Genomic DNA, 14,920 nt, shown 5'->3' with positions numbered 1-14,920 from the left:
CTCAGAGGTAGCATACTAGCTACTATGCCTGTATTCAATCACCAGCACTGCCAAAGGTAAAACAGAGCACGATTTGAGAACATTGCTTCTCAAACCATGGAGGTGAAGTTTAAAATTTTTTCCTGACTAGAACACGCTTGGATACTCATGGGTACCCAGGATTAATGAGATTAACCTAAGTGATTTGTTCTGATCAAGACACATCCCAGGAGTTCAACTGCACAGCAAATACACAGATTCTATACAATTGACAATGACAAATACTTGGGAGATCGTCTAAATTCCAACTACCCTGTCAAAAATCTAAGCATTAAGTTTGTCTTTTTTCACTTTTTTATCTCTTTTGCCATGAGCACTGAAACAAAGAATGTCGGAAGAATGTTATTAAGGTCTTCTTGATGAGACAGTCCCATTCTTTTTGTGTAATCTTGATGAAAACAGATTTTCTTTGTATGGTATTGGAACTCTGTGTCATAGCTGCTTTCAGCAGTAGTTAATGTGGTCTGGCCAAGTGGTTATTCAGTGACCCTGTCTCCCAGGCCAGCAGAATCAGCATCTCCTGAGAATGTTAAAAACGCAAATATGAAACAGAAACTCTGAGAGTTGGACAACTCTGAGTTTTAGCAAATACTGCAGTAGGTTCTGATCATACTAAAGTCAGGGAACCACTAGTATAATAATTACATCCATTGTCATGATCCTGTGGTTTGCGTGAGCAGCTAACAGGCTCATTTACAATCATTTAATTAGTATTTAAAATTGTGTGTGGTCAGACAACTGAGCCCCGGATAAATTATTTTCATGTTATATTTGGTGCATTCTAAAAAATTTTTGAATTGACCAATGTTCTATAGCCAGTTTTACTGTAATTATTATTATTTTTTTAATGTGAGTCTGTTCCTATGCAATGGATGCATAGGGAAGCAAGTTCACCACAAGGGAAATTTTGCATTTACTTGTGCACTTTTTCATCTGCTAGACAAAGTAGGTGGAGGAAAAAAAACGCATATGGCTGACCTGGGTTTTGTGAGACTACACAAAACTTCACAAACTCACCTCACAAGCACAATCAATGGTCCACACATATCCACATCCAGTGTTACAACTTCCTGTTGATTTCAGAAAACCTTCCTTCTGCTACTTCACAATAATTCACAAGCTGCAACCCTTCCACAAACATCAGGTCCTTTCCAAGACAAACTAACATATTTGTTATAGTATTCATGTATTTCTTAACCATTTAACAAGTTTTAAAACCATTTATTACTTGCTTCTTTTTTAAACATTTAGCTGCTTAATTTTTTGAGAATTGTGTCACAGCATCCATGATTTTTACTGTGTATTTCTGTGTAGTTTGGAAATTTTTAGAAACCCCTATGTTCATTGAAACAAAACTAAAATTATTTGAGCAAAATTTGGCCACTTACACTATTAAAATCCTTATTTTTTTTTTTTAGTCACAATTATTCTGTTTCCTCATCAGTACAAAAAAATGAACTTAAAATATTCCAGGGGCTGCATATGGTAGTGCATGTGCATAATCCCAGATATGGGCAGGGGATCTCCATCAAAGGCAGGCCTGGGCAAAAAGTGAGAGACCCTATCCAAAAAATAACTAAAGCAAAAACCCAAAGTACTATAAACCCTGTACCACACACACAACCTACCATCAGGTCAGTTTTCATATTGACATATTCTGTTCAAATCTACCATTCCAGCCTTTTTAAGATACTAAGTATTAGTCTGTTTCCAAAGCTGCTTCAAGAAAATAGTTGCATTTCTCCTTGTTATCCTCTCTCTTTGGTAACCAATTATCACAGTGACATATAAATACCTGACAATTGCTTAAATTGTACTTCTCTGCTTGCAACCAAGTTTGTTGATATGTGTAAAAATAATTTTTCAAAAGCATAAGATTGACACCTTAGTTGGAAAATTTAAGAGCCAAGATGTTTATAATTATTATTGCCACTATTTCTTTTTCCTCCAATATCTATTCTTTGTGTTATTTACCTTTATCAAAAGATTTTTCCCTTATATTTTAAATCAATTTTTTAAAGGAAAAAAAATGCTTGCCAATTATAGTCATCCTTATTGCATAAAGAAGAGAGTTCTTCAGTAATTAGCTGTGCATATGTGCCAATAAAATAATTGGGGTTGAGAGGGAGGACTGGCTGTTTCTGGGAGGTGCCTTGGGCTTGAAGCCCAGAACCTTTGTTGACACCACTATCATGAGGACTTTGTATCTAGTCTCATTCTCAGGGTTTGTATGTCCCATGCTGAAGCTGAAGCTTTTCTGAGGGCACTTGGTGTTGGCCATAATGACAACACTTGGTGATGGTGTCTTCCTCATCATGAGAGGAATAATTAACGATGTTATGATTGAACCTCCAAGTGTTGCTCCCGTGACTAATGAAGATGGGCATCAGGGCCAACAGAGTGAATGGAATACATGATATGGAAGGATTTGCTTACATCCAGCTTCTTGTGTGTGACAGGAGGGTTGGCATTCATAATTCTGGACCCATCCAATACACCAGGTATTTCAAAACTCAATGGATATCTTTTTTCTATTCATTTGTCTGTGTCCTATAGAGGTTTTCAGGACTAGAGCATTCATGAGAACGAAACTGCAAGGTTATCTGATGAGTTAGAGTGCCTTTTGAGAAGAAATCAATAAATTTTGGGTTTGCACTTAATAATCAAGTTTTAAAAATTGTACCAAACATCTCATATGGAAAAGGATGCTGAGCATCCAGTGAAAACAAGGAAAGCATGTTAAAGTTTGGATGAGAATTCCTTCTTGGTATCAAGGAGTCAAGTTTATCACAGTATTTTTTTCCTGAAGATCTATTTTGACATACTATTATGTTCAGTGATATTTTCTTTATAGTATTTAGAAAATATACTCCATTTCTACAACTATAAAACTGAACAAAGTAATTATTTTTTACAATTCTTTTCTCATTTTTGGAGGTAATAGTTCTGATTTTCAGAAATTAATGTAAAATTAGGAATCAAGATTCCATAAACTCAGAGCTCTGATCAGTTGATCGGGTTTGCCTGTGGTGTTTTGCCCTTAAACAAAGTGTGTGATCATATGTTATTTCAGATACAGGATGGTTTCCTGAGCAATAAGATATATGAGAGGAACATAATTTTTTTTTTGTAATTAAAAATAGCAGCTAGCTCAAGTGATGTTGTACAACAATGGCTTTGGATTTATTTATTTCTCACAATATACCCTGCTTCCACACACCCCTTTATCTCATGATACAGTGGCAGTAATCATGACTACTGGAGTTAGTGAAGCTCAGTAGGGAAATAATAGAACCCTGATGGCCCTGTGAAGAATTTAGCAATTAAAGGTGACTTGTCCAAAATTCATTTATCTTGAATAAAAGTAAAGTGAAACTATGAGGTTTTATCTTTATAATTACTCAATGCTTACTTTTGATTTTGTTGTTTGCATACCCTCTAAGCTTTCCACATCAGTTTTATCTGTCTTAGATTATGATCTGTCTTGACATGGACTCTGTTTTCTAAATTGCTCTGTGTAATTAAACGCTTTGTGATCATGATAAAAAGCATCATTATAACTGTTAGACTAGAGGTCTACATACAAAACTGTATCTCGTCGAGAGCAACAACTGTCACTGAGCAAAGGCTGAACATGCTATGTAAAGGAGGGGCTTGACAATTGTTCAACTTTAAAAAATCACTTACACATATCTCTCAATATATAACACTGGCTAGTTGTGTATATGTGTGTGTGTGTGTGTAATTCATCATTTAATTTCTAACAGACTACCAATCAGATTGAGTTATACAGGAAGATCAATTAATGCACTTGTTAATTGGGTTTTGTTGACTTCATATGGTTTGATCTCTTAAATCTGTAGTCTTTATTAGACTCACTAGAGACTTAGTAAATGGAGAGACATTTGAGTGTATAATGTATTTAAAATAACAAACATTATGTTTTGTAACAAAAAGTCCCAGGTAATATGCTCAACTAACTTCCATTAATATTTTTTCTAGTGTCTGATTAACCAGTAGATAGATAGTCCTCCATGCTAACAAAATAATTTTTTCCAAAATCAGTTTTTTCTAAGATGTTCACATTACACACACACACACACACACACACACACACAGACACACACACACACCTCCCTTCTTACACACACAAAGGAAATCAATGGGCTTGATTTAGTTGACAGAACTATATATCTAAACAGTCTATAAAAACATCTGAAAAAAATATGAATAGCTATTAAATTTTTTCCCTGAGTTTTTAGCCTTTTGCTTGCTGCCAAATACCAAAAGGAATTTTAAAAGAAGAAAAAGAAAATAAATGTTCTATTAATGCATGTAAACTTTTGCCATTGAATAATAAACAACAACCTTAAATTCTTGATGAATGAACATCTTGAATGCCAAATGGATTTTCAGGTAATATTTAAGCTGACAAACACTTCTAAATTTCTAAAATTAACTTCCAAAAATCTAAGTTACCTTTCAGAATGTACAGAACTCTTAAGTGTTCAACAGAAAGTACTTTTTATTAGAAAAAATAAAAATCTTGAAGTTTGAAAATAAAAGCTTATATTTCAGAGAGTTGGTAAGAAAATAGTCTATTAAAGGCTTCTTTTATAAACATAAACTTCTGGGAAAAAATAAGAATGTTAAAGGACAATGAACACATCTGTCACCTCCATTGGATTTAGTACTGATAATGCAAATCTTTGCTTTCTAGTTCTGGTTCCTTCGTGAACTCAAGGTTTGACCTTGGGCAGGTTGTTTCATCTTGGAGGGCCTATTTCCTCTTGTGTCAACGGAAGAGATTTATCTATAAAATCTTTAAAGTCCTTCTGCTTTTCTGTTTGTAAATATTATAAAATTATCATTCAGATATCATGGTATGATTTTAAAAATTATTTAAACATTTACAGGAAAATACTTTGAATATATACTCTATTCTGAGCTGTTATATTGTGAAATCCCAGAGGTATCACTGTACAATTGTTCTGATAACCAGCTGCTACTGAAGAGGGATATAATTTTTCTCTTAAAATTTATGTATTTGCCTCAAATACTGATGGAAAGTAAAGTGCAAGAATGTCTATAGAAAAAACACAGAAAATCATATCTAACTTATGGAACTAGATCTGTAGATAATATGTATCATTATCTACATAAGACTTATTAAATTTAATGACCTCTAGTGCTCATCTAATTATATTGAACCCCTTATTTGTGTATACTTGCTTATCTTCACAAAGTTTATTTCAAAGACCAGTGCCCCTGAGTTAGACAGAAAAAGTGAAAGCTCTTAAGTCAGTCCAATGTATATCAACTAAAAGTCTCAATCAGATCTAATAGTATTTCTGATTAGGACCTTTCATTTGCAGGGTTCAGAAAGAGAGCAATATCAGGAGGCAGGTATTTTTCTGCAACAGTTCAGTTTAGTGAACGTTAGATTAGTAAACCATTAACTGAGTGGAACGACATTGCGAATACAAATTTTCCTTGTTTGTTTTCACGTTGCTTGCCACCCTGACAATGAAGGGAAAAATAATGTAGGTGTAGGAGTAGGCCATCCTTGTATCTCTGAATTTCTTGGACCTGAAATAATTGGCAGTGTGAATCTCAAATACAGACACAAAAAGACACTGTTGGTTTGATGCTCATTTTTTTTCTTTTTGATTTACACTTTTTTATTTTGGTGCATTTCCCATCTTGATATCAAATATTACCTTGATGTTAAAACAAAATCAAGAGGAGAAACTACAAGGAGGAAAATGAGGAGAATGAGCTCATTACTTCTCTCCTCTGTATGATTGGGGTCATGTGATTGGTGCATTTGACTTTGTACCATTACTTCACTGCTTTCTCTGTAAACATCAATACCAGCAAATGAAAAGCACAGTCTTCACGTCTGGGGCTAAGACCAATTATTTATGTATGTGCATAGTGTGTTTGGGTTTCTTACTATTGATCTTCAGGTAAATGTCTAAGCTGAAGTAGGTTTAAATGTCTAGCTAGTTGTGCTGTAATTTTACATTAGTTGTAATTAATATCTAGCAAAGCAAAAAGGAAAAGATAAATTGTCTCTCTCATTATTTTCTACATTTGTCCCCATAGAAGTTGGAAAGAGAAAGATTACTTTCTATCTACCCAAGGCAAACATTTAAAATATAGTGAATTCAAAAGTCTTTAGGCATTTTGCTCAATGATTTTTTTTTAGTAAAAATTGACATGAATCAAAAAATGATGTTAAAAAGTGCATGTGCATTGCTCTTAGCAGAGTTATTTGAATGATTTCCTAGGTCAAGCAATCTGTCAACTCTTTTCCTCTAGACCATTGGATTGGTATATCAGGCCAAATTCTTATCCTATGTTACATTGAGTAAAGTTATTTTTGGAATCTGATGGAGTATATGATTTGACAGCCCTAGAGGAGACTTTTTAAGGCTTTACTTCCAAAAAAAAAAAAAAAAGAGTGGGTAGTATAGTAAAATATAATTCCTATACAAAATACAGCTGGAAAAGTAAAAATGCAGTTTGAATACATTTAGAATGAGTCTTCAGTGCTTTTTTCATTAAATAAAAAGATTCCGAATTAAAAGTACTCAAAAATTGTAGTTGACATTCAGAAACTCATTAGCTTCATTCTTCTCCAAAATCACCATAGCAATTAGTCTAAGCTTTAATTGGTCAAAATTGCTCATCATTAAAACACTGACTTTTTAAAAGACTATTTTTTTCTTCTCTGTCTTGGACTTAAAGTTTTTAGAATCTTTAATTTCTTCTTCTACCAGTTCCTAAAGTGGTCAAGTACATTTGCTGCATTTTACCTGTCCAGAAAGGATATGACTTTCCTTGAACTATCTCATTTTGGTCTTCAGCTTGCTCAAATGTCTGTGAAGGTCTTGTGTTGATTAGCTAAAGATTCCATGCCATATATATTTCTTAAGAAAGTAGAAAAAGCTATTGTACACAGGGCCCAATGTAGAGATTTTTTAGTAGAAACTTGTTATTTCTTACTCTATCTTCATGATATGTTCTATACATTTTTATCTCAATTTGACTTCTTTAGTTTAGCATATTGCTTCCTTATTAAAATAGGTACCATCTTAAAACTACCAACTATTGCTTAATATGAAGAAGCTTTTATATTCCTTCCCTCTGTCATGTGTTCAGTCAATCAGTCACATGTAAATCCAGTGTACTGTGGTAGACACATGGACCAAGGAGAGGAAAGAGATGTGCTCTATGATCTAAAACTGCTTATGAAGGTCAGGTAAACAAGCAAATATATTTAAGTGTTAATAGAACAAAGGCAACTGAAAATATAGGACATGCTGGAAGCTGAAAGGAAGGCAGGGTAATTACCACCTAGAAGGCAGGTGATGTAAGCAGAAGGCTGGTGGGTTCAGATGAGGATCTAGCTGAGTGTTTTGCCAGATGGTGAATGGGTGAAGGTGCTCTCTCTATAAAAGAAGAACCAGAAGAAAAGCACAGGACCAGAAACTTCAGGATGAATTCAGGGAAAATAACAAGTAGTGTGATTTAGCTAAAGCAGCATGAGAAGATACAAGACTGAGGCAGTGACTAATCAATAGAATGATACCAAGGCAACGAAAAACCAAAATGTGAATTCAAGGAAAGAATCAGCAATGTCAAGCAAGAAAAATAGTACCAGGTATACATTTTTCTTTTAAAGAGAGCATGCTGAATACTTGAATAATTAGAAACAAAACATTTTAGACTCTAATTTTTGTGGCTTATTAATAGTCTTCACTAAGGTGGAATAAAAGCAGCAGTATGAAATAGAGAGATACATGTTTTTTCTTCATAGAAGGACTATAGAATTCTGAAAATATGGGAACCTAAGGTCCTAAACTCCATCTGCTTCATCAATGCTCAGGTGAATGGGTAAATATAAAATTATATTTAATTAATTGCCTTAAAAGCCATATGATGAAAACCAAAACTGTAAAATTGAGGAAATATTTCTAGAAATAATATATGTGACAACAGTAGTCAAAAGAAGAAGATGAATAGGTGGAACTCTTTAGTTTTCAGAGTTTTTATATTTTATTTAAATGTTATAAAAATGAACTCTAACTAGATTGTGGCAGTTAATGATGCATATTGTATTTCCTTCAGCATGCACTGGAAATAATGTAAACATGTATTTTTTAAAAAGCAATTGAGTAGTAACAAAGAACAGACCTGTAAAATAGGTGCGGTATATGGGTGGGTGCTTGTGGGAGGGAGAAGGGTGAATGGAGGAGGTGAAGGTGAGGGACTATGGTTGATGGGCTTCATATATATATATGTATATATACATATATATATATATATATATGCATGTATGTATATATAAAATAGAATGATGAAACCTCTTGCAATTGTTATAAGTGGAGTGGGGAGGGAGTCAAGAGGAGGAGATGGTGGAGGTGATCTAACTAATGTATAACATAAGCCTTCTTAGAACTGTCACAATGAATCTTCCTTGCACGATATTCATTGGTGTATATCTAAATAAAAATTTAAGAAAAGCAGTTAAGGAATTCAAAAGTAAAAGCAGGTGAAAAGCAGGCAAGAAACGAAGAAAGAACAAAAATACAGATGAGACAAATGGAAAATAAACAGCAAGTTACAGTTGGATCTTGCTTCTCAAAAGATTGCCATATTGCTGAGCATATTCTCTGACCACAATACACACAAATTACAACCAAATAATATATCTAGGAGAGTCTGAAATATTTGGAAATTAAATAACTGACTAGAAATAACACATTAGTCAAAGGTGAAATCACAAGGAACATTGGAAAATATTTTGGATTGAGTGATAATAGAAATAAAACATGAAAGAATTTGTAGGATGGCAATAAATGATAGTTACTGATTTTTAACAATAATAACAATAACAGCAGTGACTTGTGTATGGGATGGTGAATTCCCTTTTCTTCCATGAGAGAGTAAATAATATGGAAATTGACCGTTCTCTGTAAATAATTAGAAGCCTGGACCACACTATGAAACAATTGTCTTCAGGTATTGGGATAGAGATAGCCAAAGACTGTTATTTCCTTAACATGAGTATAACCTGACCAGCCAGAGAGGAAAAAAACACATGAAAATGATCACAGATTCTTCAAACAACAATGCAAGTCACAAAGTTATGAAAGAATATGTTTAAATTTCTAAAGGAAAAAATAACTGTCAACCTAGAATTCTGTATCTGACAAAAGATATTGTAAAAATGAAGGCAAATAAGACTTTTTTAAGATGAAGAAACACTAGAAGAATTTGTTGCCAGCAGATTCTAACTATAAGAAATACTAAACAAAGCTCTTCAGGTTAAAGAAATAATATGAAATAGAAATTGGATGTATGCAAAGGAGTAAAGAATGCTAGGAAGGATAAATATACAGTAAGTAGAAAGTTTTTTTCTGTGGCAAAATATACATAACATAAAAATTTACCATTTGAATTGTATAGTTCAGGGTAAGTAAATATACTTACATTGGTGGGTCACCACCATTTGTCTCCAAAATTTTTTCATTAGCCCCTGGATTCCTTTATTTCATTTAATTAAAGGCAGTATATTATTTAAAGCAAAATTAACGACAATATAGCTTTTGATTTGTAACATATACAAAAATGAAATATATAACAATAGTACAAGGTAGAGAGAGAGATAAGATCATGTACTTTATACTTTATGTATAAAGTTCTTACCTTATACATAAAGAAGTATGGTGTATTAGGTAATACTATTATTTTAAAAATTACTTAAGTAATTTAATAACTTATAAAAGTGTATCATTGCAAAATAAAGATGCATATTATAAATCACAGAAAAAACACTAAAATATAAAACAAATAGTTTTAGTTAGTAAACCAACAGTAGAGATAAGATGGAATACTAAAAGTACTCATACAGTCCAAAATAAGCAAAAAAGAAAAACAAAAGCAATATTTTAGACTTAAATTACACCATACCAATATTTTACATTAATTCAAATGATTTAAATATTCCACTCAAGTGGCAAAGAATGGCACACACATCTTGTGTACATGAGAGATCTTTTCAATGTAATGATATAGAAAAATTTAAAAATAAAAGAGTGGAAAAAAGATATAGTGTGCATTGGAAAACTATTAAAATATACCAAGAAGGATATAACATCTCCTTTGTGCTAATTCTGCCAAAAACATGTATCCTTTACCTAATCAGGTGAAGACATCAGAGAACCCAAACAGAGGAAAATGTCATGAAATGATTGGTCTCTACAAAAGTGTCAAGGTGACGAAGTGTCAAGGAAACCTGAAGGATTATTCCTGAACAAAGAAGACTAAAGAGACCTACAGGGATGATTTTCATAGGACCCTTTAAAAATAAATATTCTTAGGACAATTGGCCAAATCTGACTAGGATCCAAAAAAAGTAACCTGAAGAGTTAAAGGATTTAAATGACAGTACTACATCAATGCTAATTTTCTGATTTTGATGACGACATTTTATTATGTAGGAGAATGTTAAATGACTTTGTAGGGAATACACGTTAAAGTAAGGGCATTCAATTTGGAAAATAATGCATATATACATGGAAATATGATGAAATTCCCTGTACAGCCATCTTAAACAAACAAAAATGTCTTTTTTCAAAAATGAAGGATAGGAAGTTAAAACAGGCCCTGTCTGGGGGTTGGTACCAGGGGAAGGAAGAAGACATAAGGAAAGTGTGTAGGAAGGAGAATATAGGGGAATTATTATGTACTCATGCATGACAATGGAAAAATGTGACCTGCTGAAACTATTCTAAGGAGGGGATAAAGCAGAATGATAGAGGGGTAAATTTGACTAAGATACAGTGTAAGCACTTTCATAAATGTCACAATGTACCTTCAATACAATAATATGTTAGTAAAAATAAAATAAAATTTTAAAAAGAGCACTAGAAAAGGAATTCCTACAAAATAATAAGAAATTTTGTCCATTCTAATTTGTAAGCAAATATAAAGAAAAGAAAATAAAGGTACTGAGAGCTTCTGGTTGATAATTTATTTTCAGTTGGTTAGAAAAAAAATTTTTATGCTATTCATGCAACTTATTTATATGTTTAAGGATGGTGTTCTGTAAATACAACTTTATAATTCAGCACAACAATGAACAATAATTGGAATACCAATGATAGGTAATGGAGCAGTGCCTTCAAAATTCTGAGGGCAATTGTGATTTATGACAGAATTTCACCCCCAGATCACCTTTTAATCAAGCATGAGGGCAGAAGAGCAACATTTCAGACACACAAAAAACAGAAAGCTCACTCCCTTTATTGGAAACTAGAGAATTTGCTCTATGAAAATGAAGGAATTAAAAAAAAAAATCCTTCAGTGAAGAGAAATAGTAACTGATGATATTCATGTAGCCTAAAAAATTAAAAGAGAGGCCCAAGGTTAAACACAATTGGGGCTGGGTGCTGGTACGTATACACAGAGTTATTCAGTGTAGGTTTTTTTCAGATAAGTACAAATATTAATAATGATTTTAAAGAAATACATTTCAAATAAGTGAAATATGGGGAGCTGGATAGGAAAAATAAATATGGTAAGTGAAAGCTACTTAATAAAAGGAAGAAGAAAGCAGAAAAGGTAGTTAGAAAGGAGTATACGCTTGAGAAATTATTTTTATGGCTAAATTAAGAGAAAAAGGCATGGCCAGGGGCTGGTGGGCTGGCTGAAGAGGTAGAGCACCTGCCTAGGATGCGCGAGGCCCTGAGTTCAAACTGCAGTACCACACACAAACAAGTACGCTGATCTAATACGAGGGAAGTCCAGAGAACAAGTGATCAAACTAGGAGCGTTTTTCATGGAGGCTGGTAGGAAAGAAGTGATATCCCATGGGTAGAAGTAATTAATAGCTTTGCTTCTCTTCATACAAAGCACAGTTGAAGTAACATTTGTGCTTCATAACTGAAGGAGCTATAAGAGGGACACAGGGTAGAATTGCCGAGTAGTATTGGTGGTCCAGCTGAGGAGGTGAATATGAATACTTACCAGCATTTGCCACACATTTGTACTTTTCCCTCAATTTCTTTCAGCAGCCTGAGTCTAGATACTAAATTTAGTATTGATATTTTCACAGTGGGTACAAACAAGTAATGACCCAGGGTGTGGTGTGGACCAAAGAGAAAAAGAAGAGAAAGTATACAAGAATGACAGGATTACATGGGAAAGGATGGAAAATTGGAGGTCAAAGTTAATTGAGGCAGCTCTTTAGAGTGCAATTAAAGGAGCAAAATGCTGGAATGGTGGGAAATACAGCAGGTGAGGATGAGGAAATTCTGAACTGAGAGTGACTGTTTCGAAGAACAACTGGTAAGTAATTAGGAAGAAGGAAGAAAAGGTTTACTGGAGGGGACCTGGAGTCCTCCAGTTTTTTGGTTTTCTTTTAACATTTTTATTTGTATATGGTAGTTATACAGGGGAATTCACTGTGACACTTGCATATATATGTATTATACTGCAGTTTGGTTCATACCCCATTTCCCTTCTTAAAATAACTTCAATAGATTTTAATGTCCCATATTTATGCATGTACAGAAAATATGTCAACTATATTCACTCTCCTTTACCCTCTTCATTTATCCTCTCCTTCCTGATAATGCTGTCCCTTTTTCATGACCTGTTTTACATTCCTGTCCATTGTTTGTTTCTGTTCGTTGTTCAGTGGGGATTTTGCTTTGGTATCTTACTTACAAATATTCTGTGCTTAAATCAGTCTAACCCCTCCACTATTTTTCCTTACCTTTTCCCCTGCCCTGTATTGTTCAACAGTTTTCAGTGTGGGCAGTTCTTGGGAAGACTTAAACTTAGATCCTCTTGTGGTATCGTATCCTTCCATTCTGGGCTATGACATTTCTTGATTTCTCGGATATTTCTTGGATAAATCAAACTTCCACCACCTCAAACTACCTGGGGGGTGAACCACCTTCTAGGAAGCTGGTCTTTTCCAGGTTTCTAATTGGCACCTACCAGGCTGTTTTGTGTGTGTGTGTGTGTGTGTGTGTGTGTGTGTGTGGTGTGTGGTGTGTGTGTGGTGTGTGTGTGTTTCCATTTCCTCTGCATTTCAGTGATAGTTGTCTTGGTGCATAGTCCTTGCTACAGACAGCTTTTATTTTTAGGTTTCCCTGTTCAGAAGTAGTCCCTGTTTAGGGATTTCACTGTCATTCTAAGCTTTCCACTGAGCTAAGACCCTGCAGCTTTCTTCAAATTCAAATCACTGGGGAGGCCTTTTGAAATGCTGAGAAGACAAGACAGCATTTTGTACAAAGGGGAAAAAGCAACCAAAAAGAGATCCTAAAACCAAGTAGACACCATGAAAAAAATCCAGAAAAGTGAAGACAATGACAGGAGCCAAAAGGACAAAAGACAATATGTCAAATCCTTAGTAAAGCCATCCAGAAACACCAAGAACAAGGGTAATAACTTGTAGTTGGAAATTTATACCCAAGGAGAGAAATGCTTTCTTCAAAATTCCCAGAAATATCACTCAAGTCACTACATGCAATACAAATATTTCCTCTGATTAAAATAAGGAAAGTACTTTTTGGCTCACATTATTATTGAGCTGGTTAATTTTTGCTAACTCATCTTAAAATTCATTCAGGTATGGATTTTCAGGTGTGTAAGTACATTATTTGAGTGAAACAACCTTAGGTTAAAGTTACATTGTAAAAAAGGAATAGTACAGTTCAGTAGAACATGCCTGGAATTGAATAGATATTTGTTTAAGCAATGTCATATTTTAATAAAAGGTGTTACTTCCCTTTCCCAATATTTAGCAATCCTAGCTATGATGCAAGATAGACTACTAGATAAGCCACAAAAGTAATCATATATAAAGGTACAATTCAGGACATGTCTAACGTGCTTTTCCACAGAGTAGTCTAGAGCAATATGCCACATTTTGGTCTGTTTGAGGAGAATGAAGTCAGCGATGGTCATGAGATGATACAGAAAGGAACAGACACATGAAAGTTGTGAAGATGTAAGGAGAAAATTCCAGAAAGCTTTAAAGTCTGTGACTCACAAATGAGGTTTTTCTGTCCTAAAATGTTTTAGAGATGATTCTTCAGTCATTTATTTGATGGAAAAAATTGGTATTTTCATCTAAAATACTCCAGCCACTTGAGGTCAACTTGCACCAAACACTGCAACTCACTGAGCTCAGCAGTGACATGTCCAGGCCCCCATCACAGATCCATTCTTGGTTGCCGCCTTTAGCTCTCAGCATGTGTGGTAGTGGCCCAGCTCACTCCCTCTCAGCAGGGTGGGAAGGAACTGGAGAAGCCTGGCTGGAGAGCAGGCTACCTCAGCCCTACATCAGTTCTGCTGTGAGTCGGACAAGTCTTGTCTTGCTTCCTCTCCACTTTCAGAGTTTCTTTGGCTCTCTTGACAATTTCTGATGACCTGTCTCTTTGACACAGTATTTTGCTTTTCCCCTTACATTTCTGCTGTTCATTCACAAACAGTTTGCTGGGGCTTTAAAACTCCTAAATTCGCACTGCTATGTCCATGTTCTTGATTCTTCTGCTTACTCATTTCTCTCGTTTTAGCTTTTCTCCTGACCTGTGCCTTGCCTCCAGATATCCTGCCAATACATGAAACTCATAACAAGTTTGAAGGGAGAAAAGAATTTTGCATCCCTCCCTGCCCAATGTTTCCCTATAGATTTGACTATCACCCTTTATACTGGGGCATCAATGACATTAAGTGACAAATTTGTCACTTAAACCTTACTGGGTTTCTGCCCTTAATATATTACTATTTGATCATACACTTTTTGTATAATCATAGTTTTATATGGATGGTCATACTACATCAAATATAACCATAA

General features: G+C 34.4%; 1 long non-coding RNA gene across 4 annotated transcripts in view; it reads left to right on the top strand.

Moving 5' to 3' along the window:
• Positions 1-2,250: 2,250 nt before the first annotated feature.
• LOC141423428 (uncharacterized) overlaps positions 2,251-14,920 on the top strand; it is a 172,442-nt gene continuing 159,772 nt past the window's right edge. For all 4 annotated transcript variants that reach the window (XR_012448311.1, XR_012448315.1, XR_012448308.1 and 1 more), the window contains exon 1: positions 2,251-2,540. This is a non-coding gene — a long non-coding RNA (uncharacterized lncRNA). The remainder of the gene's footprint in view (positions 2,541-14,920) is intronic.

This window comes from Castor canadensis, chromosome 1, assembly GCF_047511655.1.
Source record: "Castor canadensis chromosome 1, mCasCan1.hap1v2, whole genome shotgun sequence".
Taxonomy (NCBI): Eukaryota; Metazoa; Chordata; class Mammalia; order Rodentia; family Castoridae; genus Castor; species Castor canadensis.
Note: the sequence above shows the minus strand (reverse complement) of the source record. Positions and strands in the feature narration are given on the sequence as shown.